This window comes from Eriocheir sinensis, chromosome 45 (assembly GCF_024679095.1).
Source record: "Eriocheir sinensis breed Jianghai 21 chromosome 45, ASM2467909v1, whole genome shotgun sequence".
Classification (NCBI taxonomy): domain Eukaryota; kingdom Metazoa; phylum Arthropoda; class Malacostraca; order Decapoda; family Varunidae; genus Eriocheir; species Eriocheir sinensis.
The window spans coordinates 6,709,891-6,737,644 of record NC_066553.1 but is presented as its reverse complement, the minus strand read 5'-3'; the positions used below and the strand labels follow the sequence as shown (position 1 = coordinate 6,737,644).

Genomic DNA, 27,754 nt, shown 5'->3' with positions numbered 1-27,754 from the left:
TTCCGGCCCGCGAGTTAGGAGTCCAGCACACCATTACTTTTCGTTAAGACAGCTTCTCTAACGCGGCTCGTTTTTGTATCATTCACAGCACTTTTTACCAGTCTCCCTCGCTAATGGTGCAGTAAATATCCCTTCCTTCCCTTGCCCTCCCTGCCTCTCCCCCAGTGTATCCTACCCACTGGTCCCATGCCCAAGCCTGCACCGCCGTCCCTCCTCCCTCCCTCTCTTCCCCGGTCCATCTCTCATTCTCCCATTAATTCCTTTCCTGCACCTTCGCGCCCCGCTCCCATAACCGAGCCCCGTCCACCTAACCCATGCTCCGCCACCGCCCCGACCTACCATTTACAAGAAAGATTGAAGGGATTGTAGAAAAAAATAACAAAAATACATGTATCGGAAAAGATAAATACACTCACACACCCTCCTCCTCCTCCCCCTCCTATTCCTCTTTCTCCTCCTCCATCTCAAAATAATAGGATAATGGTATTTTATAAACCTCGTTCATTAGAAACGTGTCTTTGTTTTGTTAAATGATGTACTACATGTATCTTTCTTTATAATAAATGTATCGACTTTTTTTTATCTGTGTGTGTGTGTGTGTGTGTGTGTGTGTGTGTGTGTGTGTGTGTGTGTGAAAGGCACTCTGTCTTGCTGAAGCATTCATAAAAACTTTTCCCCTGTCAAGGCCATAAATAAAAGCCATCACCAATCATTTGTTTTCTGTTATTTTTGTTATATGTGTTTTTGTTGTTTTTACTTCCAGCTTGGAGGTGAGGTTGTAGGTGCTGTTAGGGTATAGCTGGAGAAACTGGAAGATTGGCCAGCCCAGACCATAAGTCCTGCCAATTGTACCACAAGTGTTTGCTAAGGTCCGGTGTCCCTTCACGATAAAATAACAAAAAATAAACTGATTTCGAACGCGAGGGAAAAAAAATAGTTTTCATGAAATCTAGCGGAAAGATGTAGACTGCCACGGCCCAAGGAATCTGTCAGTATAATTATGACTGGATCCGACTCCCGGGACAATTTTCTAATCGGGAGTGGGCCCAGCGCAATAATTGTCCATTGCAGAGGTCTGTAGTCTCCGAATGATCATTTTGTTTTGTTTTTGTCGTTGTTGTTGTTTTTATTATTGTTGTTATTGCTGTTGTTAAACGGTACCGTGTTTCACCACCCCCAGCACTCCCACCACGACCGTTGCTGATCACCACTACCTCCAGTCAAGAAGAAACATTTTGGTCGGTATCATAAGACGGTTTCGCTTCTGACATCATCTATATCTAAAGGTCAAAGAGGGGGTCAATCAGGTTCTAATGAGTGTTTCTTCAGGTTCACGGCGCAGAGGAAGGGTCACACTACCACCAGGGTCATACAACTACTCCTGGAAATGCCCACAACACCTACGAAACCTTTGTCAAATCTGTGTTCTTGGGCTTCGAAATGTCTTATAATACGACCCAATGGCCCTCTGTGGCAACCAAGGAGATTATAGTCATTTGGTGACACACACACACACACACACACACACACACACACACATACACACACACACACAGGAGCACTTAGAATCATTACACACACGTTACACGACAATAATATTACTGCGAAACTACCTACATATATACCGGCACGTCCTTCATCTTTCCTTAATGATTCTCTCTCTCTCTCTCTCTCTGTGTGTGTGTGTGTGTGTGTGTGTGTGTGTGTGTCACTGGAATTTTTTAGTGGGACGAAGCATTTGTCAGTTTCATTCTCTTTTTTTTTTAGGAATATGGACAGAGGAAGTGATGGCGTGTGTGTGTGTGTGTGTGTGTGTGTGTGTGTGTGTGTGTGTGAGTATCAGGTAAAGTGTGTTCGTGTTGACGCCTGTATATTGGTCAAGGCTGAGAGAGAGAGAGAGAGAGAGAGAGAGAGCGTTTCATCTTCCATTTATCCTCGTCTATGTTTTTTTGCTCACGGGTTAATCGTGTTTCCTTCCTCTGCACGCTTATTTTTTTACTGCTTTTTCCTCGCATTTTCTCTCGATTCTTTAATGTCTGTCTGTCTGCCTGTTTGTGCGTGTTGTCGTTTTGTCGTGTTTTTTTTTACTCTTTCTTTAATACGTTTCTTTGAGAGGTGAGTTTTTTCTGAGCATTCTTTTCTTCATTTTTTTTAATAATTTTCTTTGCCTCCTTTGACGTCTCGGTTGTTGTTAGCATCGAGTCGTTTATGGCGTCACGCGGTCACCCTCGTTTCCCTGACGTCGATGTGATGTTCTATAATGGCACTTTTAACGTTTTCTTCTCTCCTCTCATTATTCTTCCTGTTCTTGTCCCTATTATGTTTATTATCGGCGTCGCATATAATGACCTCACTGTTCTCCTTGCTCGCTGTTTTCGCTGTTTTCTTCTCTCCTCTCATTATTCTTCCTGATATTGCCGCCATTATGTATATTATCGACGTCGCATATAATGACCTCACTGTCCTCCTTGCTCGCTATTTTCGCCGTGGCTGATGTTACCTCTCATGTCGTCACCCTTGGCATCATCATAGTTACCATCGGCGTCGGTGTTATCACCTCTCCGCTGGACGAGGCATCATTGTCAAACGTGTTACAGTTATCACCTCGGATATATCAACAGTCATCGATGTGTTCACTTGTCGTCGTTGTATCGGAAGAGAAAAAAATAATACAACATAGCAAAATTAGGGATCTGACCATATTGCCTATTTCGTCGATAGATACGATTGATCGGGGCGATGCTACGAGAGAGAGAGAGAGAGAGAGAGAGAGAGAGAGAGTTTACTCTGTTGTTATTGTTGTTTGTGTTGTAGTTTGCACCACTGGCTCCGTCTTTGTCGTTGTCTTTGTTAAATGTATATAGATAGATAGATAAATGGATTAATAGATAAATAGATAGATAGATATACAGGTAGGTATTGTTCTCGGCAACATTCTCTTGTCTCTCCTCATGCATTATTCACTTAAAAAGTTAAACACTTTCATTTTTCATTTTTATTTAAGTCGAGGCAAGGATTAAATAACTCGTTTGTCATCAAAAGTTTCAGCCTTGTTTCCCAAACACACTTCCTTAATTTCAGTTAAAAGCTGCATCAGGACAACGTAAAATCTGTTGCCTAAATCCCAGGCGAGCAACTTCTGTCGTTGCCTTCAACTTTCAAAAGGGCCGCAAGGGCAACATTTTTGTCTTTATCATTTCATTATTTTTTCCACAATTATTTACAGCAATGGATAGCGGCCAAACGCAAGATAAAATAGTAAGAAATATCATAACACACTCTTACTGTAAATATGTGAATAAAGTGATCAGTTGTTATAGTTTAATTTTTAAATAAGAGTTTTTGTTACTTGTAGTTTTAGACCGGTCTTCCTCCAAACTTAGAAATTGTTGATATGCATCTGTTTTGTTCTTATTTTGGGCCCACTTTATTTAGTATGGAATAGCCTGCATCATTCATTACGTCTAATGGAGGAAATATAAGTGCACAGAAGCTAGATAAATCCGAAGGGAAGATTCGCTACTTACCTTTTCGTGAAAGTTCCTGCAGGAGTGTCCTGATGCAACGAGATGAGCGATGAAACCTGCGATGCAACAAAGCGTGGGTGTGAAACCAGTGTCTCACGCACTGCTTTCACTGCAGATAATTAAATTATTAGAAACAAGTTGGATGCAGAGCATGATATGTGCCTGCATTTAACAACCATTCCTCCAGGTACTGGTTGTACTGGTAGCCTCTGGCCGAAAGCAAGCCCGTACATCACACCGAAACTATTTATAGCAATTTTGACGAAGCTTTGTAGTAGCCTTCACTTGATTCCCTTCTTAATGATCTGCGTGTGTGTGTGTGTGTGTGTGTGTGTGTATTCTGAAATGTAGTAAAGATTGATTGAAGTTGATTTGCTAGATATTTGGGAACCACAGAGATCGACCATCGCGTCTCGATCTGAAGGTCGGGGTCTCGAAGCAAGTGTTCCATTATGACGTTACAGTCGAGGCGGCGCTTCGCCATTGCTGCTGCCCCCATCAGTTGTCTTGAAATGGTGAGAGACGGAAGGCACGCGAATTTCTTGGATACCTACTTGCATCGATATTGCTGTTCCTGCTTCCATTTCCTTAATGGTATGTCTGCAACATTATAAACATTTATGTGTAGTGAAAATTGAGACGATTATGATACGAATTTAATTTCAGATTATTTTATAATGAGTATATGCAAGCATGAACGGTTACTTACGAAGCGGCAATAGCGACCGCTCTCAGTGCACTGCTGGCTGGAATTGAGGAGGAGCGCCCATTGAGTCTAGAACCGTGAAAAGATAAGTGAGGGGTCAGTGAAAGGAAGCCCCGCGTAAGGAGGTTACAAAATTCAATATTCAACTGCCCTCAGACGATTAATGATAGATTCCCAAAGGGAGGCTTCGCTACACTTGTCCCCTAAGTTGCATTGGTCTATTTTATTTATTTATTTATTTATTTTTCCTATACTCTCTCCCATCTAGCTGACGGCCTCGCCACAATACAGTACTTCGATGAATGTTGCGGCTGCTCTCGCTCTGCGGCCACTCGAGACTGGCTGCCAATTTATTCTTAAAAATCATAACTTTGGGGAGAATGTGCGTCGTAAAACGTAATCCAGTGTGAGGTAGGGTGAGAGTTTTATGATGCAAGCAGAAATTTGAGCATAATAATCAACAACGAATCCAGGAGTTCGATGGGCATAGTGAGCCTCTTCATTCTTCTTCCTCTACGTGTATTTAACTAAATAATTCGTGTGTGAACAGTGATGACAAATGACGTGTGTGGTGACTGGACTATGTTGGGTGTTGTCAGTAGTGTGTGTGAGTGGGGCGAGTGGTAAGTGTGAGACTGTGGGTGCGCGTGTGTGCATGGATGTGTGTGTGTGTGTGTGTGTGTGTGTGTGTGTGTGTGTGTGTGTGTGTGCTTGTGTGATGTCTGTGTGTGTGTATGTGTGTGAGTCACCGTTGCCAGATTATCGTACTCAGAGCCGCGTATTTACCGGTTTCTGGCCAATGACTTGCCAAGAAGCACCAATAATGAACCATTTAAACGATAACCATATATGAACTTAGTTATTTGGGTGATGAAAGCAGTTTTGGGGTCGGAAATCGGCAAACATTAGAGGCAGAGTACAACAATCTGGCAACGTTGGTGTGTCTGTGTGTGTGTGTGTGTGTGTGTGTGTGTGTGTGTGTGTGTGTGTACAGGGAAAATTCTTTAGACTGTATGTGTGCGCAGATAGATGTAATACAGGCAGGGTACACGGCACAGCAAGGCACGGCAGGGCTGAGCTGGGCTGGGGAGTGGATAGGTATTCGTCTGCCATGATCGTATGCAAAATAGTTAATTATGCAAATGTTCGCAAGTACAGTCTTAGAGAACACGGGGATTACGCTGGTACACTATCTCCCTCACCTCCTTGCTTCCTTCCTGACCTTTCCCTTGCTCCTTCCCTTCCTGCTATTCCTGCATTTCCCCTTTGTTTCCCTTTCTCCTCTTCTTCCTCTTCCTCCGCCTTCTCTTTCTCAACCTCCTCCTCCTCTTCCTCTTCCTCCTCCTCCTCCTCTTCCTTTTCCTCCTCCTCTTCCTCCTCCTCCTCCTCTTCCTCCTTCTCCTCCTCTTTCTTAACCTCCTCCTCCTCCTCTTTCTTAACCTCCTCCTCCTCCTCTTTTTTAACCTCCTCCTCCTCCTCTTTCTCAACCTCCTCCTCCTCTTCCTCTTTCTCAACCTTCTCCTCCTCCTCCTCCTCTTTCTCAACCTTCTCCTCCTCCTCTTTCTCAACCTTCTCCTCCTCCTCTTTCTCAACCTTCTCAACCTCCTCCTCCTCCTCCTCTTCCTCCTCCTCCTCCTCTTTCTCAACCTTCTCAACCTCCTCCTCCTCCTCCTCCTCCTCCTCTTTCTCAACCTTCTCCTCCTCCTCTTTCTCAACCTTCTCCTCCTCCTCCTCCTCTTTCTCAACCTCCTCCTCCTCTTTCTCAACCTTCTCCTCCTCTTCCTCTTTCTCAACCTTCTCCTCCTCTTCCTTTTTCTCAACCACCTCCTCCTCTTACTCAACCATCTCCTCCTCCTCCTCCACTTTCTCAACCTCCTCCTCCTCTTTTTTAACCTCCTCCTCCTCCTCCTCTTTCTCAACCTCCTCCTCCTCTTTCTCAACCTCCTCCTCCTCTTCCTCTTTCTCAACCTTCTCCTCCTCTTCCTCTTTCTCAACCTCCTCCTCCTCTTCCTCTTTCTCAACCTTCTCCTCCTCTTCCTCTTTCTCAACCTTCTCCTCCTCTTCCTCTTTCTCAACCTTCTCCTCCTCCTTCCTCTTTCTCAACCTCCTCCTCCTCCTTCCTCTTTCTCAACCTCCTCCTCCTCTTCCTCTTTCTCAACCTTCTCCTCCTCCTCCTCCTCTTTCTCAACCTCCTCCTCCTCTTTCTCAACCTTCTCCTCAACCTCCTCCTCCTCCACTTTCTCAACCTCCTCCTCCTCCTCCTCCTCCTTTATTTTCGGTTGCTCCTTCCTATTCTTCGGCACAGATTTGTTTCTTTTCCGTGAGGTCGTTCTGTCTATTGTTCGCCCTAAGCCTACTGCTTCTTCTGCTGCTCCCGTTCCCACACTACGGTCATATTTCGTGTCCGTTTCCTTCCTCCCCTCCACCTCTCCCTTTGTTACTTTTTCTGCCTTCCTCTCCTTCCCTTCCCTTTTTATCTACCTCCCTATCCTTCCCTTCCCTTTTTATCTACCTTCCTATCCTTCCCTTCCCTTTTTATCTACCCTGCTATCCTTCCCTTCCCTTTTTATCTACCGTGCTATCCTTCCCTTCCCTTTTTATTTACCTTCCAATCCTTCCCTTTTTATCTACCTTCCTATCCTTCCATTTTTATCTACCTTCTTATCCTTCCCTTCCCTTTTTATCTACATTCTTATCCTTCCCTTCCCTTTTTATCTACCTTGCTATCCTTCCCTTCCCTTTTTATCTACCTTGCTATCCTTCCCTTCCCTTTTTATCTACCTTGCTATCCTTCCCTTCCCTTTTTATCTACCTTCCTATCCTTCCCTTCCCTTTTTATATACCTCCCTATCCTTCCCTTCCCTTTTTATATACCTCCCTATCCTTCCCTTCCCTTTTTATCTACCTTCTTATCCTTCCCTTCCCTTTTTATCTACCTTCTTATCCTTCCCTTCCCTTTTTATCTACCTTGCTATCCTTCCCTTCCCTTTTTATCTACCTTCTTATCCTTCCCTTCCCTTTTTATCTACCTTCCTATCCTTCCCTTCCCTTTTTATATACCTGCAAATCATTCCCTACCCATTTTATATACCTTACTATACTTACCTACCATTTTTATCTACCTTGCTATCCTTCCCTTCCCTTTTTATCTACCTTCTTATCCTTCCCTTCCCTTTTTATCTACCTTCTTATCCTTCCCTTCCCTTTTTATCTACCTTGCTATCCTTCCCTTCCCTTTTTATCTACCTTCCTATCCTTCCCTTCCCTTTTTATCTACCTTCCTATCCTTCCCTTCCCTTTTTATCTACCTTCCTATCCTTCCCTTCCCTTTTTATCTACCTTCCTATCCTTCCCTTCCCTTTTTATCTACCTCCCTATCCTTCCCTTCCCTTTTTATCTACCTTCCTATCCTTCCCTTCGCTTTTTATCTATCTTCCTATCCTTCCCTTCCCTTTTTATCTACCTTCCTATCCTTCCCTTCCCTTTTTATCTACCTTCCTATCCTTCCCTTCCCTTTTTTTCTGCCTCCCTACCCTTCTCTCTCCCTTCCCTCCGATACCTCCTCACTGCATCTTAAACATACACCTAGGATAATACTTGTTTCTGTGTGGCGTAACTATCATCCAAGTAGACTGTTACACTCTTTATATATGAGCTGCTTCAGTAAGCGAGCGAGCGTCACCCCCCCTTAACCCCCCCTTATTTCACCACCCTCTCCCTTCCTCCTTCTCTTTGTTGCCTCTTCCCTGCCTTGCTTATCTCCCTCCCTCCTTCCGTTGCCTCTTCCCAGCTCCACTTATCTCCCCCTCTCCCACACTCCCTCCCTCCGTCGCCTCATTCAGCGCAAACTCCCAGTACCTCGAGCGCTTATTCATGCCCCACAGTGTGCATGTAAATAATGAAGTGCTCGTTGGTGGTAATTTTGCCACACACACACACACACACACACACACACACACACACACACACATACACACACACACACACACAATCTAATGGGAGTAGTAGTGGTTGGAGTGGTAGATTTAGAACGGCAGCAGTGGTGGCAGTAGTACGTAGAAGTAGGGAAAAAAAAGCGGCAACAGGCACAAGAACATCGGCAACACAAATATTAATGGAATCATATTGAATGAAGTGTATTATATAACTATGCAGATATTTCCAGTGACTGATGAATGCGATGCTTAAAATATATTTCAGTAATACTTTACTTGATAATAAAGTAGCAGGCAAGACCTTCTTTTTCTTCGTTTTTTTTCTTCTTTTTCTTCTTTTCTTTTATTTTTATTTTTATTTTTTTTCCTCTTTTTATGTTCTTTATCATGTTCTTGTTCTTCCTCAGTTTTCCACTTTATTTTCCTCTATATATCCTTATTATATATATTAGTAATAGTATCACTGGTATTATATTAGATTTTACTATTATTATTGTATTATTATTATTATTATTATTATTATTATTATTATTATTATTATTATTATTATTATTAGTAGTAGTAGTAGTAGTAGTAGTAGTAGTAGTAGTAGCAGTAGTAATAGTAGTACTTTACTTTTTACTTGTTTTAGAATTATAACAATTATTATAAAACTAAATAATAAGATTATAATTTTCATAGTTTTTATATTATTGTAATTGATAACATAAATGACACCTGTTGAAACACGGGTGTTTTTTCAGCTTATTCTTGTTAATTAATTTAATTATGGAAATTTACACAGCACTGATTGAACAATAAGTTTTAAACATGGTCAGCTCATGACGCGGATTAATGGCGGTTCTGAAACTCCGCGTTACGGGTGATTGATATGAAAGTTGTGGTTTGAAGCTGAAATGTTGATCAATTTTCAATCTGGTTGTGATAAACTAATTTATTATTTTTTAATGCAAATAAAAAAAATCAAAGAATGTTGCATTCATCATTACTTTTGCTTTTATCAGGATATCTAATTAATATTTATGGTACATGCAAATGATTTCAAGTGAGGTATTAATATAAAATTAATATATCGAATTTTTTTTCATCCACTTTGATTATTGACATTCAGTCGCCACTTAGACTTGGGCGTTCATTGCCATACAGTTCCTGGATTATCAGCAACCATCGTGGAAGCCAGAAGCAGTAATGTCGAGGATGGCTCTGCTTCTTTGTCGATTTAGACACGCAAGAATGCTAAAGTTGGTGTTATTAAGAAAATATAATGAATGAAAAATAATGTTTATAGGAATTTATATCTTTATGAAGCATTACTCCCTGAATACTACGTCGTAAATGTGTTGCGCTGCAGTTACCAGCCTCCCTCACTACGGTACCACACGCGGGGCAGACGGAAGGGAGTCAGTGGAGCGGCGAGTGTTAAGTGGTGGCAGACACGCACGCCGGGAAGGGGTGACGGTGAGGCAAAGTCGTGTGCGTGTGTGTGTGTGTGTGTGTGTGTGTGTGTGTTAGCGGCGTAAGCAAGGAACCCCAGCAATAAAACCAAGAGTGCGTGGAGGGAGAAAAATTGATTAAGATAATATTGTGATCAAGAAGGGGAAACTTTCGCCTCGCTCTTGTCCTCCCAGCAACCCCATTTTCCATCCTCTATCTCCTATATTTCTGTGTTATCTCCTCCCCAATCATCACCCCAAACCCATCTATATTTTCCTCTGTCATATCTACCTCTACATCCCCCATCTGTTCTTCCCTTTCTCAGGCGTTGGGCATTGACTCCTCTATATGTGCACTCTCCCAGCCTCTTCATTCTCAAGGATATTAACATTCTCCTCTCTTCCCTTAACCTCTTTCTTCAATGCCTTTCGCTCCATTAAATTTTCCCTTCCCAAAAATCTCTACACGCCCCATTAACACCTTCCTATCCCCATTCTATTCATTATCTCTCAATGTTATTTCCCTCTTTAAATTTTACTACTTACCTATAAATATATACTGCCCATTTTCCTATTTATGCCCTCTCCCCTACCCCCCTGCCCTCCCAACTCCTCTACCTTCTCTATCGACTTCCTGTCTCTTCTTAACCCCCCTCAAGCATCATGACATTTCCAATCTCTCCCCTTTTCCTCCCAGCCCCAGCCCATCACTCCTTGACTGTATTTCCTCTCAGTCATGCCCCAGCCTCGATTGGGAGCAGACGTGCGGCTGTCTGCTGCCTGAGAAACAGTTAATCTTGTCAGTTCGACGTTTTATTTGCATAGCCCATCAGGCTTAAGTTTAGCTTGGAAAATATAGGTGTCCCTCCTTCCCCAGATTTTTAACTTTGCCTCCGACTTACTAGTTTGTCTTTAGATCAGTTTTAAATTTTTCAACCCATTATTATGGCAAACGGGAAAATCGCGCGTAAAATTTAGGCAGTTTGGCACAATCCTGTCCTCCTCCTGCACATTAAAAGGTCGATCCGACGACCCAGTAAGCCCTCCATTTGGTCATCCCTTTCATGAAATCCTCCGATGAGGGGGAAACGTGTTCCGCATGGCCGAGCGCCACCCTCCAATCCCCCGACAAGTTTTTGGTTGACTTAGTGACCCAATTTCGTTTCGACTTACTGCAGCAACTGAGCGTCTTTGAAAGATCATGGAACGAATGGAAAATATGCTGCATGATATTTTAAAAATGTTAAATGATCAACAGTGACATTCGAAATTACCGAATCACAATCCATTATTTACTGAATTTGAATAATTGCATCTGGTAGGCTTTTGCCAAGGAACAATTAAACGCAGGTGTGTTTCTTGACAAAGCCATTGGTGTGACATGGCGAGACTAAATTTTCATGAACCTGAACGAATACAAGTCGAAAGGAGATTGCCTAATTTTTGTCGGTTCTACTTTATATTTTCCTTAAAGTATCAGATGTATAACCATGCAACGGTCTCCTCCTCAGAACTCTTTGCTGTAGATAAAATCATGGCGGACTACTCAGACTCAGTGTCAACATTATTGATGATTCATGCATCTCAAGTTAATTTATTCGATCTCGACAATCCACGGCAATGAGCAGGCAATCGCTTAAACTAACTCGAGTTAGGCCGATGAAGTTGAGGAAGTCTGGAGCGACTCTCGTCATCTTTCATTATGTTTTTGCTTTTGGTAAAACGTCTATACATTTTGTGTGATTTGACGACTTTTAATATTTTCAACTCTTCGACCGGCAAGTCCATCATGGCCAACCGCTCCACTCACCGTAAAAAAATATTTTTGAACCAAGTGCTCAAGAAAATCCTCCGGCTGATGCACGCGCCTTCATATTTCCTTCAGTCCGCCTGTATTAACACGCTGCTCATCACCACCACATTCCCTACTGCAGTAAATTATAAATTATCCCGTGGACGCATTTCACTGCTGCACTACTGGAGATCGAAGAACATTCCCTAACCCTGCCTGTAGTTTTGGTTGCGGTACTCCTGAGGGGACGGATCTTTTTTTTTTTTAGGGAGACTTGCTTGGTCAACGAAAAGACTTGTTTTGATGGTTTCAGTTTCCTATTTTTATCAATGTATTTTTCTCTGTTTCTGTTAAGAAATACACCGTATAATATATCAATAAATTTTCCCATGTCGTTCATATGATAATCGGTTAGTGATACATGCACAATTTATAGGCGCCGATATCTCATTTTCAAAGCGATATTTATACATTTATGAGCCATAAACTACCTGGGTGAATTAATAGTATATATTTGAGTGTTCTAACCTTACCAGTATATTGATATAATATCGAGCCGAACTAGATATATTTGAAGAGGAACACAGCACTGGGAAAACATCTTCGCTCTCTGTGGGATCCTTTACTATAACGTTTCGCAACTTCCTTGTTGCCTCATCAGACTTATAAAAATATGTGTCAATGTAACAATAAAATACAATAAGGAAGGTACTGGTAAAAACATTAAAAATACGAGATAACAAAATAAAACAAAAGCCCTATGATGACTAACGGACAACTGACAATGTTGATGAAATAGACTCATCTACAAACATTAAAATGACTAAAAAAATGTGACTTATAAAACACTAGGAGTCAAGTAAATGGTTTCATTAATGATATCGAAATATTTTACCTTTAAAGTCAGACATAATAACACGACTGACATGGATTTGTCCCAAACTTTGGACTTGTGTAGGTGTGTGTAATGTCTCCATGGCTGGGAGCTCTACGTTAGGCCCGATCGAGGATTGTGAAGGGATGCGTTTCAGTGGGTGGTCGTGCGTGTGGGCGTGATCTCGAATGTCGCTGAAAGGGGACTTGATGGTTCGGAGGCCAGCTCGGTGTAAAGTTCACATATATTCGTGGATGCGTGTTTTTAGGTGTCGTTTATTTTTATCAATATATGAGGCCTGGCAGCTGTTATTCGTGTGTCTGTAAATACCAGAAAACTCCAAACTTGTAAGTAATTTGTCTTTTGTGTGGAAGAATGTTTTGATAACCCTACTAGTTTTGGAGACGTCTCTTAGGTTGAGTTGTGGGACACAGGCTCGGATGATTTCATGTAGTCGGTTCCTTAGCTGGAGGTCCTGGGACTGGACTGGGCTGTCAGACATTTAGGTGGTAGCAAGTTGTTTAAAGTTTTATCTATTGTCATAAATTCACCGGACATAAATTCACCAGACATAAACCCACCGGACATGAACTCACCGATTAAATGCGAAGGAATAAAAAAAACTTGCCGAAATAAAACAAAAAACTAACCAAAAACTCGGTGATTTTTTTTGTCACCTTTGCATTTAATCTGTGAGATTCTGTCTGGTGCGTTTCTGTTCGGAGAGATTATGTCCTATCAATTTTTATCCGGTGAGTTTTTGTCCGCGCCCCGCTGTATTAGAGTAGGTGAAAATACTTGAAATATACTAATTATTGATAAATGCTGAGCGCCACTATAAGATGTCATGATTCCTTTCATTTTTTTTTTATACGGAGATAATTTTGTATGTGATCATTCTAACTCCAAGGAGAGGAGTTCTGACAGTTTTGTAATAACTAATTAAGTCTCCCTTTCCGTAATAGGAAACAATATGACTACCAGATGAAGCATTCGTCACGAAGACTCGTAAAGAAAAAAATGCGTACGATTTTTTTTATTATATCAATTGAAATTATAGTTGAGCTTATTTAAATATATAATTTACTGATAGCTTAACATTATATCAATTTTATTTTATATTTCATAGAAACTTGATGTCGGTGATACGGACTGCAGCTTCTTAATCGTAAAAAAAAAAGAATCGCCGCTTTGGTGTTGCTGCAGTGTATTGATTGCAGGTGTTCCGCTCCTGCACCTCAAATGCCGTGGGATCTGTGTCCATTGGGATCTTATCGGATCAGAGCCAGGGAGCCCACCAGTAACACTATTATCTTGCTACCACCACCACCTCCACCACCTCCTTCATCTCCACTCCCTGCCCCTGCATTCTCGACACACCGCCCACGCCGCTCCACTTGGATCCTAAGCCACCCTTCTCCTGGCTCGTCTTTCCCCTATCCCTTCCGCCCCTCCCTGTCTCTCCCTCCATCCCTTCATGTCTCCCTCCCCCCATCCACTCATCTTCACTGGCTTACCTCCTCCTACCCCGGCCTTCCTCCCTTGTTGTATCCCCATCTCCCTCCTCTTCCCTTGTACTCTTACCCTCCCTCTCTCCCTTTCCCTCTCTGCTGGGCGGCACCATGCTTTGGTCCCAAGGTCACTTGAAACAATTGCGGCCTTTTCCTCACACGTCCGTTCGGTTTATTCAAACTTGCGCAACACCTTTACACGACCTAGAAAAAATAAAGATGGGAAGGATATCAGACCTGGGCAGACCTGATCCCTTTCCCTCGATGCAGTGTCGGGTTTTAAATTATATCAAATGTATGATTTTATTATTTATTTTTCTTTCTCGCAACTGTGTTATATCATGTTTTTTGCTCAAACTTTAATATAAGGCACGCTGGTGTAAATAAAATATGATGTTGTATTATATATTTCTTGATAAAAATAACATAGTGATTACACAATGGAAAAATAAAATAAAGAAATAAAGCAACTAGTTTTATAATAACAGCAATTGCACTTTTATTACGACTCTGTGATGACCAGTTCATCCAGAAAATAAAAAAAAGCAACGCACAAAGGGAAGCTGCTCCATGATAAACATTTTCCTTTATATTCATTTATCGCGGCGTCGTGGGAGAAAACATTTATTTTAAAGACTTTACGTGGAAGTCTTTAGCAACACACCGACCTCAGCTCTTTCAACATGGGATCGTGTTAATAGCGTTAGCGTCGTAGTGTTTTCAGCGGCGAGGTCAGCGGGTAGACATTGCGGCGATTAAATGATGGTGTTGGTGTTGATGGTGTTGTTGTTGTTGTTGGTGGTGGTGGTGGTGATGGCGTGGTGGTGGTGTTGGCTGTTGGTGGTGGTGGCAGTGGTGATGAGGGGGTTGTGGTGGTGATGATGATAGGGTTCTGGTAGTGGTACTTGGTGGTGGTGGTGGTGGTGATGATGGCGTGATGGTGGTGTTGGCTGTTGGTGGTGGTGGTAGTGCTTATGATGGGGTTGTGGTGGTAGTGGTACTTGGTGGTGGTGGTTGTGATGGTGGTGTTGGCTGTTGGTGGTGGTGGTAGTGATGATGATGAGATTGTGGTGGTGGTGGTACTTGATGGTGGTGGTGGTGCTGCTGCTGACTAGTGATAGTGTAGACGGTGATGGTGCTGGCTGATGGTGGTTGTTGTGGTGCTAGCTGGTGGTTGTGGTGATAGTGGTAGTGACGGTGGTGCTGGTGCTGGTGCTGATGCTGCAGGGCGACACAACAGCGCGGCCGAGGCGAGGCAGCAGCACACACAAGTTAGCCAACAGCGTGACCTCAGCGCCCAGCCATTCCCACACCTCAACTTGACTTTAACCTAATTGTACCATTCCCAGAACACGCACAAATTTGCCGCTGATTTTGGTAGCCGCGAGCAACCATCCTTGTATTGTTCATATACAGACAGACGGAGTTGTGGAGACAAAATACACCTCCCCTACCAGATACGGTCTAAAACAGAAAAATCTTGCGATCAATCTTGAAAGGATTCAGTGGTATTGAGGTGGTAATAATGAAACGGTGAGGATTTTTTTTTTGTGTGTGTGTGGGGTAAGTTGTCAGATGAGATTAATTGGTTAAAGAAAAATTAGTCGCCACAGGGGAAATATGTCCACGAATCTTTTAAACGAATTCAATGAGGCTCTCAGGGACTAAGTCGATAAGCTTATTAATGAGTCAGAGGATTCTGATTTTTTGCTGCGCCGCCAACGGGCTGAGGGACGTCCATCAACAGCCCCCTAAAACTGAAGTTGAAAGAGGCAGCAGTAACCTCAGCCTCAATAAAAAAAAAATAAAAAAAAAAATAAAGGCGCCATAGGAAAACTTGTATTTTTTTTCTCATTATTCTCGAAATTTTCCGAAAATTCCCGAATATTCCTGAAAATTACCAAAATTCCTATGGACAGTCTCCCTGTCAAAATTCCCGGGAATTTTACAACCCTAACCAGGATCATTCATGCGTTGAAGATACTACAAACAATATAATGATATAATCATGCCCCGGGGTGGTAATGGTCGTATCACTACTCGGGCTCATGATTATATCACGTTGATATTTGTAGTATCTTCGTCGTGCGAAGGGTGACTTGGGCAGTGACGTAAGAAAGGTATCATAAGGATGGTCCTTCGAACTGGATGAAACAACGGGTCAAGTAATTTATCTTGATCGCCATTAATTGAGGTATTACCCACCATATGACCGTAAGCAAAGCTATAGCTTACTCCATCGTAATTTAGGGTCGTTGATCTATATATATATATATATATATATATATATATATATATATATATATATATATATATATATATATATATATATATATATATATATATATATATATATCTCCTGGAGCTAAGGCTTCGAGCTTCGAGTCTGATGGCACACTGCCGCCCGTAAAGGTTCATTCATGCTGTGGTGCCGATATTACAAGTGGTACGTGACACGGCAACTCCTTGTTTTCTATATTCTAATATTGATATTGACTTCATACTTGTTTTTCTATATTATAATATTCATACTCACTTAATAATAGAGTAACAGTGATCAGTGATGATTACAAACACTTTATCATCTAAACCCATAACATACATTTACATAAATTATCCTCTACTCCGAGGGATTCGATAATATTCAAGATATCGAACCTTCCAGTCCGTTTTCCGTTGGTGTAACACGGCCATTGATTTGTAAGATTTATATTCCCCGCATCCCCGTGACTTCCTGCGTGTAACAGTGCCATCTTGTTATTAACGATTATCTATAAAATATTTGACAGCATTCCTGAGTTTCCGTTGAAGGTAGACTCTAGTTTCCTCATTACAAAACTGAAACGGTTTCTCCAACACCAAGACACTGAATATGAGGTGTGTTCTTGAAATTATTTTTAAGCCTGTTATTGACATTATTAGCTACCCGTTTATATTGGAAATCTATTACTACTTTAAAGCGATTTCCAGCATGCAGTTTTCTGGGCCAAAGCAGCACTAAAGCAATGTGAGAATTTCAGTAATAATGAATTTGTTGCAGAACTTTTAATCTCGTGTGTTGTGTGTGATGGCATACACTCATAATGTATATGATTTCATTTATGAAGTTAGCGTCATGGAATAGATGATAATTGTTGAACTGGTACAGGACGAGCTTTAACCGTAGTAGCAAATAATTCAAAGCAGTGATAAAATAAATACTGTGCGACGAGTGCGGTGCCACGGGACTCAGTATTATGTCCATTGCTTTTTTATCATTTATATTGATGATTTGAACCGCGAAGCTTGGAAATTTGCGAATGATTCGAAGGTCGGCAGACGAATTGAATCTGATCACGGCGCTAGTGTAATGCAGGACGAACTTGACATTGTACGATTGGGAGCAGAAATAGCATTTAATGACAGCCCATTGTCAGGAAGCAAAGTATTTTGAATGGTTTTTTTTTACGTCCTGGAGTATAGCGCCGGTAGACTTTCATGGTTGGACCGGGTGGTCGGCCCAACCCGTCATGGTGCAGGCAAATGTTTATTCAACGAGACATGGACAAACATTATATTAGTAATGGTGGTTTATGACTGGGACAAATTTTGCAGTCATGTGCCAGTACAATAGAAACCTTCAAGAATAAAGTAAACCATTTCATGAAGTGTCGATAGGTTGGAATAGGATAGCAGGAGGTGCTCTTTATAGGTCTGCCGGTCTCATGCCGTCTCCATATGCTTTAATGTTCTCATGTTCTTAAAACAGAGAAGGATAGAATTTCAATAACTTGTTTACCTAACCATCTTTTAAAACGTAAATATAATAGCTAAAATCGGAAATTATTGTCTAAGAAAAGGAAATGTAACAAATAACAGGAGAAAAAGACTTAGTAGCTAATATCAGGTTCAATTTTTCAGACGTGGAGCGTGAGGCGCGAAGGAGACCTGTCGAAAAAGAAAATGATGAAATGACGAGGACGAACGGTGAGGGATGGACGGCGAATAGAAAGGTAAGAATGGTTATGATATTTGTTTATTGCGTCTAAAATTGTTACTCCCGTCTTCCTATACCTGCCTCACTTATACACCTATGATTCTCACGTTTTCTATTTGTTTGCATCTGCCTTCTAAATACTCACCTGAATGTCTTTATTTATTTTCAAGCGTTTGTTGTATATTCCCTGTATTGCCTGTAGCTACCGTCCAGCCTATGTCCGCACACTTATTATGCACCCCTATTTCCTATACTCATGTCATGTCCCCCCACCCCTCCCCTGCACACCTCTTCCATGCCCCCCACATCCCCTACGCATCTCTCCCATGTCCCCTCCCATTCCCCCCATCCCCTGCGCACTTTTTCCATTCGTCCCCATCCTCTACACACCTCTCCCATGTCCCCTCCCATCCCCCACACACCTCTCCCATTCGTTCCCATCCTCTACACACCTCTCCCATATCCCCTCCCATCCTCTACGCACCTCTCCCATTCGTTCCCATTCTCTACACGCCTCTCCCATGCCCCCTATACCTTGCACATCTCTCCCATGTACCCCATCTACTACATACCTTTCTTATGCTTCCCCACCCCCTATACACCTCTCCCATGCCCCCAATACCTTACACATCTCTCCCATGTACCCCATCTACTACATACCTTTCTTATGCTTCCCCACTCCCTATACACCTATCCCATGCCCCCCCATCCCCTGCACACCTCTCCCGTGCACTCACCCCTTTCCCTGCACACCCCTTTCACCTTTTCCCCTCCTCTTTCCTCGCCACTCTTATGCAGTTACGACATTCTGCCATTATCCTTCTTGCTATGCGCGTAAAAGCCGTTTCGTAATATATAGCCTAATTGAGAATAAATGAGGCGTATTATCATGGAAATTGAAGATAATGGTCCACGCACCACTTTTCTTGGACAGGAGCAATAACAGGAAAATAATAACACTTACGGAGAAAAATATTTGTCTTGTAGGTGTAGCGAGAACACACACACACACACACACACACACACACACACACACAGATGGAGACAGATAGATAGATATTTATTGACCACAAATTTACATAAAACCAAAACATCATACATAAATCGGAAGTTAATTAAGAATGTTAGTTTCGTTAATATAACAACATTTCCAATTTGTAGTCCACATGCAGCACTTCAGTAAAATCTTTATATAGTCACTAAAATATACAGAACTCTGGTGTCGTTATTGGCTTAAACACACACACACACACACACACACACACACACACACACACACACACACACACACACTAACACACAACACTAACACATGTACCTGGATTAACAAAAAAGTCATATTAAAGAAATAGCTACTTTTCCGTCTCCTCCTATTCCATTTACAACTACGACTCTATCATGCCCTTCTCCTTCTCATCCTCCTCTTTATCTTTTAGCACAATACTAGTACGTACTCTTGCTGAATTTAGTTTGACACTCAGCGAAGAAAGAATATGGATCTCTGACACTTGATTTCCATTGATAACACACCTATAAAATACGGAAGGTATAGGTCCCCACTTCACACCTCTCTCTTGCACGGTTGCGCCCCACCTTTGTAACGTGTTGGAGGGCAGAGAGATGCGTACAGAAGCGAGAACTACATTTGTATACGCTACGAGTTGTACATTTTCTGCAATATGGTATTATAAAGGAGTTAAAATAATTTAATATAAGGTTGCCTACATACGAACACTGAAAACATTGGTACGATTAATACTGAGCAGAGGAGGAAATTCCATGAATGGATAAGAAGGCTGCAAGCAGAGAAGGGGAAAGTTGCATGGTACTTACATTCATATTAGGCGCCTGTTAGAATATGTAATTTTGCTTTCCTATGAGCACAAAAAAAAACGCATGAGATGGCAAAAGACTATAGAAAGAAACAAAATGGATCGGCGGAGAAGAGAAAAAATCAAGTCAAGAATGTTAGTTGTATATCAGTGTCAATCCTATTATAACTAACTGTCGGGTGCGTTGCTTCACTCACCCGAGAACTCCACCCATCACCAATCCCTACGACCGAGTCCCCACACAGTTACCCTTCCCATTCTGAGCCTCTCCCGGCAGGATCGATCAACTTGACCCAACCTTGCGCTACGTGGCCGTCCCTTTGGTCTCCTCCTCTCAGGGTTGTCTCGCAAGGAGTCAGCCATAAAAGCAGGATCGAGTGTCTTTAAATGTGCGAGTGTTCTTTCTTAATGGCAAGGAATCAGCCCTATAAGCAGGATCGAGTGTCTTTAAATATACGAGTGTTCTTTCTTAATAGCAAATGAACCCATGTGGGGAGGCCTGCTTATAGAAGGGTCGATAATAAAAGCGTTCGAAACCCCTCCGTGGCGTACAGTCCAGAAACCACGTGGACAATTTCCCGCTGGGTGACACAAATTGCTGTGAACTTATCTATTTTCCATTCTATTGGTTTATGTCAAGGTACATTTGCTACTAAGTACACATGTTCATATTCTCGCACACAATGTCTATAAATCGTTTTTATGTATTATAATATTCACAATACAAATATTTTCTACTATAAAGCCATATAAATAGTTGTAACCATCTATATAGCATGCAAAGATAAATGAAACCCAGGGAATAAACGTGCGATATGCTCACAAAAAAGTAACCCACGTCAGTGTAAGCTTCATCATATACTTTATATGGTACACATATACTTGTATACAGACGCTTTCACTCATGAGGGACTGAGCGGTGTAGCGGGTACACTGTGCCCTCATGTCAAGGAAACGAGAATGAGGCGGCGTTTTTATACTTATTCTGCTTTGCAGTTCTGCTGTTGTGGTGTTTGACTTGTAAGCATTGAATATTTTATAAGACATATAACTATAGAACTAAGAAAACATATATTATAAAATACGTGCTGTGTGATGCTCCTATGGCGTCGTATGTTACACCATTAAATTAAAAAATAAAGTTGCATGGCACACAAAAAAATGACATGTAAACTAATATGGAGAGCCATTTCCATAGAATAAATTCAAAACATACCCGTACATGAATGATGCCAAGGATGGGCGGCGTTTGAATCAATAGGATAAAGTCCTGAGAAGGATGCAAAATATATTGGTGATTAAAAATCCACACAGTGTCGCAGTGTCAGTTTTCAGTATGAGGCTCCGGCCCGTCCGGCGGTTTTGTTTCTACTGAAGTGTGTGATTTGGTGTTTCGTGGAATTGTAAGCCTCTTCGCATTGTCTTCACAAATGTACCTCACTTTCTCAATTAGACGAAATGTTGAAGTTTTTTATATATGGCAATGGAAATCTTGGTCTTTCACTATGCGTTTTTTGTTATTACAGAACATGAGGGAGTAATATTTTTTTACACAGCTCAACCAGCTCGCATACTTAAGGAAATGAGATATTTGTATGATGTCAGTGGGAAGGGGTTCGCGATCACACAATAACACAGAATCCCACGCTATACTACAGAGGTCTCACGATTATGACCGTCGCAGTTGAATCTCACTGACGGTATTTTGCTGCTGCGGACTCGTGTGACCGGTCTCATTGCACTCGATGCCACTAGAGCCACCGTCGCAGAAGTTGTTGCTGTCGAAAGCGGCTTCAATAACTGAGTGGGAAAATTAGTCTCAGTCGATTACGTGATTACTTCGTTACATTATCGCTCTGTCGGAAAGGCTAATTACAGTGACCAAATGAATTGAGGGGTACACAAACATACATACGCAAGGAATGCAAACTCAGTATAGGAAAAAATGCACGGTTTATCTCCTGCAACTTTTACTTACCCACCTCACTCACCGACAAGGAGACCATTACCTCCTTGCGCACCCCGGTGGCCTGTTATCAACGCTGATGTGTTGTTGGCACAATACTCCGACTAAATAACTGGTGTCTTTATTTTTTTATCGGCGTCTGTTGATACATTAACACACGTGCATGCACATTCCTCTTGTGGATTATAAAGTACAGAAGGAGCGACTGCCGTGGAGGAGAGACGATGCTGATAGAACTGGTGTATGTACGTACTGCGGCCGTGTGGTTATGCGCTGCGTGTGTGTGTGTGTGTGTGTGTATTGATATGAGAAGAATTCAATGGTAGTATGTCGTGTTTTTTCTGTGTTTTCATCCTGCACACTGAATAAACACTCTGTCACGTCTCGACAATCGATTACGCACTACCTTTTTTTTCGTAATTTGGAGAAAGAGCAACGGCTTATCAATATTCAGCGTCGACAAATCCTATTAAAGAATTATCATAATAGTTCTTCCTCCGTGCCTTTTTTTATTATTATCATTATTATTACTATTATCTCTCTCTCTCTCTCTCTCTCTCTCTCTCTCTCTCTCTCTCTCTCTCTCTCTCTCTCTCTCTCTCTCTCTCTCTCTCTCTCTCTCTCTCTCGGCTTCATAATTATATAGACTAATTAACGAAATATATATGTATGTCTATATTATGTATGTATCCATGTATCGATGTGCTGTGTCTGGTATGGTGTGTGGTGTGCTTGAGGTTATGCGCGCGCGAGGTTTTGTTTATTTTGAAACTTTATCTTTGAATAGCGTTTATTTGTTAATTCTGCTTGTTACTCTCCTTATTCCTGTGAGCTCATGGAAGAACTCTTTATTCAAAATTAATAAATTCCTCAAAATCATTGGACTTAGCACGGTTTCAATGAATTTGCGAGCACAGTTTCTCTTTGTATGGTACACTGTTTATTGTACCAAAAACCGAGTCATTTCCAGTAGGCTAAAGAGGCCTTTTATCACGCTAATAATCCTAATTGCAAACATCTTATTCATTGCTTGTATTGTTTTGTTTTATACATTTCTAGCCTATAAAAGTCCGCGAAAATGGAACGGAGCAAAGCATAAATTGAGCATGCATGAAGGATACGGCGAGCTGTGTGACGGCGGTGCTGGTGTTATTAGCACGGGACTGGGGCGTGGGTGAATGTATCTGTGTTGGCGGTGTTGCTTTGGAGGCTGCATTGGTGACGGCGGGGGTGAAGGTCGTGGTGGTGGTGCTGGAGAGGAATTATTATGTTCCACTGTCTGTTGTGTCATAAACCAACGGACAGTACCGTAATAAATTATGATGATGGGGAGGCCTTGTGGTGAGAATGGTAATGCATGTTGTGGTAGTGGTGATGCATGTGGTGGTGCTGTGATGATAGTGGTGGTGATGGCTGTATTATCTAGACATGCAACACTTCAGTCTGTTTTCGCGAGCAGGACAAAGCCAGCCACACACGCCTCACAGCCAGAGAGCACCGTTGTTTGGCGGCCGTAAATAATATATCACAGAAACTCAATGTTATTCTATTCAACGTGGTTCACAATCTCAACACTTATTCCTGAACATTCGGCTGTTGCAGAAACACGCAAGTTGCCAGATGCATAAAATGTTTGCTAATACATGTAAATGTAGAATGAGAGTAATGGAGAATGCTCGCTGTTGTGGCGGGGTGGAATTTCTTCACACACACACACACACACACACACACACACACACACACACACACACACAGACACACCGACACAGACACAGACACACACACACACACACCAGTCCTTCTTTCCTCTCCTTAAGCCTGATCTTAGTGCCTCTCACACACACACACACACACCAGTCCTTCTTTCCTCTCCTTAAGCCTGATCTTAGTGCCTCTCACACACACACACACACACACACACACACACACACACACACACACACACCAGTCCTTCTTTCCTCTCCTTTAGCCTGATCTTAGTGCCTTAAAAATACTGATGAACCGTTGAATCTTCCAAGACTTGTTATTTTCTTTTCGTGGCTGTAGTTATAACTGCCGTGTTCGTAGCAGTAGGGAAAGCTGACGCCAGATTTTTTTTTAAACACGTAGAATTATTCATTAGCAGTTTCGTGGCTGGTTTGGCTTTTCAATTCCATATTTGGGAGGGAGTTAGGGAGAAGTGATGGATTGTCACAGTGTTAAGGCGACTTATTAACAAACTCAGTCGTAAAAAGTGGTTTAAATGAATCCGCAAAAACAACTGACCACGCATTAACCCCTTGACTGCGGATATCCTACAAGAAGACATCGCCAAGCTACAGGAATAGAGCAAAAGGTGGCTGCTACAATTCAATGAAGAAAAATGTAAAATAATCCACCGTGAGAGGGGATATCCAGCATACCAATACCACATGGGAAACATTCCACTATCCATCACAGAGGCAGAGAAAGACCTGGGAGTATATGTTACCAGGCTACCAGTGAAAGCCAAATCCGGTCAAAAAAGACGAATGCGCCACATTATTGTAAAAAAATAGGCTGATACGAGGTTTAGAAATCAGGCTTGAGAGAAATTAGCAAATCGAAAAAGATTATTGTTTATTCTCTGTGCTTTGATTTAGGATAAGGATCAGTTGTGGTAATAATGGTGTTAATGTGGCGTGGTAGTGGCTCTGTAGAAGATGGGTGGAAGGGGATGTGGCAGTGGTGGTGGTGATGGTAGTGTGGTAATGCCGGCGTCAGTGTTGCCAGCTCAAAATTTATAAATCCGTTATGATGGCCTAAAAAATCCGCCAGATAATAGGTGAAGCTATAAAAATTTGCCGCCAGATTGAACTTGAAAATCCGCCAGATAATAGGTGAAGCTATAAAAATTTGCCGCCAGATTGAACTTGAAAATCCGCCAGTTACTCTTCTCAATTCTAAGCATTTTCCCGCTAGGTTAACACGCAATTCCGCCAGATCTAGTGGAAAATCCGCTAAAATGGCATCACTGGCCGTCGTTGGTGTTGATGGTTTGGTGATGAAATAATCACGAAGAAAATACGTATGTTGTGGTGGGCGTGGTTAGATTATGCTTTTGTTTTGTGATGCTTCTCTTATGTTCTGGTTATTTGACTTTTATGGCTGTTTCACATTTTTCATATTTTTTTCCCACTTTTTTTTCGAATTATTAAAGATGACCTGCGCCTCTTTCTCCGGCCAAGACCACGGATACGAATTAGTGGTCGTAGAAGTCACTCTTTTTCTTGTAAACTCTAAAACAGCCTTCATTCGTCTGTATTTCTCCCCCCTAGGACCTGATCACTTAAAAGAGCCACCTCACGTACCCACTTTTAATTACTTCTTTTTTTGCGGGAGCAGCGGACAGCGGTTGTTGTTTTCATGTGTCCTTTAGCTTACTCCTTTCATGAAAAAAACACAAAAAAAACTGGCCGTTGTGGAGGTCGGCACGCATTCTTTGGAATTTCGTTTCGTTGGCGTCCACCTCCAATGTTAATGATACTATTTTCCTTGTTGTTCATCTGTCTGCCTGTTAGTCCGTCTGTCCGTTAACAAAATATAGAAAACAGTGGATTAACATAGTCACCAAATACACATGCGAGCAACTTTAGGTGAAGAAAAAGCTGACAATTTAATGAACTAAAATGACTGCGTGACTGAGGCCAGTGCTTTGAGGGTTGACAACGAGTGCTTTTTGTGGGTGCCCGCAGGTGTTGGGAAACGGTACGGTTTTGACCAAAAGTGCCTCCTGTGTGTGTGTGTGGTTTGTTGATTGTGGTAAAAAAGAGGGATGATGGTAGCAATGATAGTGGTATTAGTGGTTCAGGAATGTCTGATGGTAGTGGTAGTGGTGGCGGTGGTGGTCGTGGCGGTGGTAGCAAAGGTCGTCTTAGTGGTGGTGGTGGTGGTGATGGCGGCAGCAAAGTTATTAGTAGTGGTGGTGGTAGTGCTGGTAGCAAAGTTGTTTTTGTTGTTGTTGGCAGTAGTGATGGCGGTGATGGAGAGCATTTCTTGCCCATAATAACTTGGCGGGTCGGGAGATGACCAGAGGATGACCAGAGGAAGACCACACGTCCTCGGTATATTTCATTACCCTCAATGGTGGTCCGATCCCGTTGTGATATAATCCAATAAAAACTGACTGACTGAATGATGGCGGTGATCTTGAAAATATTACTTTGGCTGCTATGGCGTATATGTGTTCTTTGGAGAAATATTTACATCATGTTATTTCGTAGTGATTCAGTTCCTCATTTCTTAATAATTTCAGCTAATTTCTGACCTCTCCCTTTTTTTTCACACAGGATCCCTTCATTCTAATCAGGCGTTTTATCAGCATTTCCTGCGCTAGACTCTTTTTGGCTACTCTGTGCTTTTTGGCTTGGTTCGAAATGTGTATTAACAAGACGATTAATTAACCCCGCCACCCCACAGTACCATCAGAGCACGCAGCCTCTGCCCCAGGCGCCCGTGTGTGCATATTTCAGACTGCTAGTTTATTTAGATACAAAAAAAAAAAAAAGTTGCGTGTGTCTGTAGGAGAGTGAAAAAGGAGAGGATACCAAAGGTCTAAGTTTATTTTAAGCAAAATGAGTTGTGTCACAAAGGCTACATTTTACATATATATTCATTGTTGCAAAATCAAGAAGTAAAAATATGCAGAGACTTTTGATTATGTTTTCAGTGCATGACGCTGTGTTCTTTTTCATAAGGATGAACAGGTAAAAACTATAGTCACGGTGTGGGCGAATGCAGAGACTGTGCTCGGAAAATCTGGGCAGGTATGTTTAAACTATGACAGTCGATGTGGCTGATTTAGTGTTCGTTCATTGCACAAATCAATCGTCAGTGTCACGCTGACGGTAATGCATGGCAGAGAGCGGCACTGCATTGCTCGCCGTGCAGCGTGACTTATCGGGGAAATGAATCACTACGTGTGACGCGTCTCATACCCGGCACACACCGGCAAGGTATCGAACACTGGAACCGCCAATATTTCCTGCACGGGATCAGTTCTGGCTTGTTTTGTATGCTTAGACTTTCAATGTCTGCGGTTGTAGATGTTTGTGTGTGCGTTCTCTTCTACCACTGAAATGTATTGCCAATATGTAGAGGGGGCCTCTATTTTTATAAACTTAATCAAGACGACGAGGTATAATATTTCGGCAAAATGGCCGCGTTGGTAAGATCAAGCCAGGCCACGCTGTCTGCGTTTGCCCCCGAGTATCTCCTGCCACGTACCGCTGACTCCTGTTGCGGGTTGGCTTGCTTCGTGGCTGGCTCCTCGTGAACCTCCTCAGAGTGTCGTGTTGCCCTTTACCCAAAAAGCACGTGTTAATTTGATCTCCCGCCTTCTCCGCAGCTCCGCCTCGTCTCTCAGCCCGCCAATCGTCTCCTCCTTAGGCCTTGGTGATGAGCCAATTTAAATGCAAATTTTAATGTAAATGACGCCTCGAGACGAGTCCTAATTTGATTGATCTATTTTAAAGGGGTCTTCGTATTCATTTATTACAGCACGAAGAACTCCGGGCATGGAGTTTAGGAGACGCGGGTGGCGCGTTAATGACGACGAATAACAATAAACATAAAATGATTAAATAACGACATCACAGGCATTTCTTCGAGTCTCCGATATCTCTGCTCTGATTTCCGTAACCCAAGTTCTCTTCACCAACGTTGCTGTCAGTGATTCACAAACCTCCCCATGTACATTAATTAAGTTAGCAAGTTAGAAAGTCGGGCGTCAGGCGATGCTCAGGTGTGGTGTCTGTCACTCGTGTGCTGCTGGATGGCGATGATCGAAAAGTGTGACAAAGGCCAGCAAACAATTACTAATATATTAACATTAAAACAACAGCAATGGAGGCGATTCCTTGGGCTACATGTGGTCTTTACTTCCATAGCCTATGTCTATCTCGGACTACTTATTTTAACCTTCAACTGGAAATGAGAATTCGTCATCTTTATCATGAAAGGGAAAGAGGATCATTTGGACAACAACAACTGCTGTGGTATTACACTGCTCAGTGTCTTGGGCATCTCATCTATTTTTTATGGAGATACGCAAACATCAACAGAAAATGCAGTGACTTGAGCAGTCCTGGTTCACGTCTCTTTAGTGAAAAACTGACCGTATTCAAGCTTTTCCTGTACTGGTAAAGCGTTGACAAGAGTTTCGACAGGGAATGGCTGCATTTTA

General features: G+C 42.1%; 1 long non-coding RNA gene across 1 annotated transcript in view; it reads left to right on the top strand.

Annotated features, from left to right (window-relative positions):
* The first annotated feature begins 4,027 nt into the window (after positions 1 to 4,027).
* Positions 4,028 to 27,754, top strand: part of LOC126980682 (uncharacterized) — a 51,232-nt gene continuing 27,505 nt past the window's right edge. Inside the window, exons 1-2 of the long non-coding RNA XR_007733462.1 lie at positions 4,028 to 4,121; positions 17,679 to 17,770. This is a non-coding gene — a long non-coding RNA (uncharacterized LOC126980682). The remainder of the gene's footprint in view (positions 4,122 to 17,678; positions 17,771 to 27,754) is intronic.